We start from the raw sequence: 1,208 nt of genomic DNA on the forward strand, positions 1-1,208 counted from the left end.
TTCTACTAGAAAGGAAAGGAGGAGGATGGGCTGACACCAGACAGCATGGTGAGAAGAGGGGAGAAGAGGGGAGGACAGTCAAGGTGAGAGGAGAAGAGGAGAAGGAAGGAGGAGAGGGGAGGAAAAGAGAGGAGAGTAATAGGGAGGGGAGGAGAGAAGGGAGGAGAGGAAAGGGGAAGGGAGGAAACGGGAGGGGAGGGCAATACTGTCAACTTTAATTATAAAACATCAGTTGATTTTCTCTTAATTGATTCAGGGCTTAGCACAATGCTAGGCACTTAGCAAGTGGTTTAATTTCTGAATTAAATTGGATTTTCATAGTCAAAGATGACTTACTTTTAAGAAATGGTGCAAAAGCTATCCCAGGGATACATAACCATAAAAAGAGGTAGGTTCTTCATGCAGTGAGAGTGAGAGCTAAAAGATGCACAGCCAAAATGCCCATACTGGTACCGACAACATTCCCCAAGAGAGTTGTAGAGGAAGCCTGTAGGAGGTTGGGTGGAGCCTTTGGGGAAGATTTATGAGAAGATATAGAAAGCCAAGAAGTGGATAAATTGCAGTCTCCACCAATAGAGGAAGCACTCTTAAAATCAGAGATCGCAGTGTCATTGACATAAAAAAACTATGAAATAGACAGTGCATTGTATGTACTCAGGGACTTGATAGATGTTTATGTACTCAATAAATACGTAGGAAATGTCAGTATAGAATATTTATGTATTAAATATAATAATTTGTTTGTATTAGATTTTATGCTTATGTTACTTTTATAATACTTAATTATCAAATTTTTTAAAAAGCTTTACTTGAAAGTAAAATGACAGTTCAATTTTCTCTACAGGGACAGACATTAGATTTGGTTATCACTGTTCATAATGAAAAGATAGACATTTGTGTGTAAATTTGCTCATATATCAGATTTCTCTCCTCTACTTTTCCCCAAAGAAGATGTTATTTCTGAGGCAAATTCTATAATAACGGTTGGTGCTGGAGTATAAACATTAGAGATTTTTCATTTGGCAATAGAAACTTTCATGTGCCAGTTTGGAGGGTTAGGTAGAGATTTGGGCTATACTCTGCTATTTAGTACCCAGAAGTAGTGTGTTTGTGTGTATGTGTGAGGGAGAGGTGGGGAGAAGGGCGGGGAAAAGAGAAAGAGAGAGAGAGAGAGAGAGAGAGAGAGAGAGAGAGAGAGAGAGAGAGAG

At 39.2% G+C, this 1,208-nt stretch overlaps 1 protein-coding gene across 1 annotated transcript in view; it reads left to right on the forward strand.

Moving 5' to 3' along the window:
• Nucleotides 1-1,208, forward strand: part of XYLB (xylulokinase) — a 222,373-nt gene that overhangs the window by 112,138 nt on the left and 109,027 nt on the right. The gene's annotated exons all lie outside the window — the stretch shown is intronic.

Source organism: Vombatus ursinus, unplaced genomic scaffold (assembly GCF_900497805.2).
Source record: "Vombatus ursinus unplaced genomic scaffold, bare-nosed wombat genome assembly UNPS02014820.1, whole genome shotgun sequence".
In the NCBI taxonomy this organism is placed as follows: Eukaryota; Metazoa; Chordata; class Mammalia; order Diprotodontia; family Vombatidae; genus Vombatus; species Vombatus ursinus.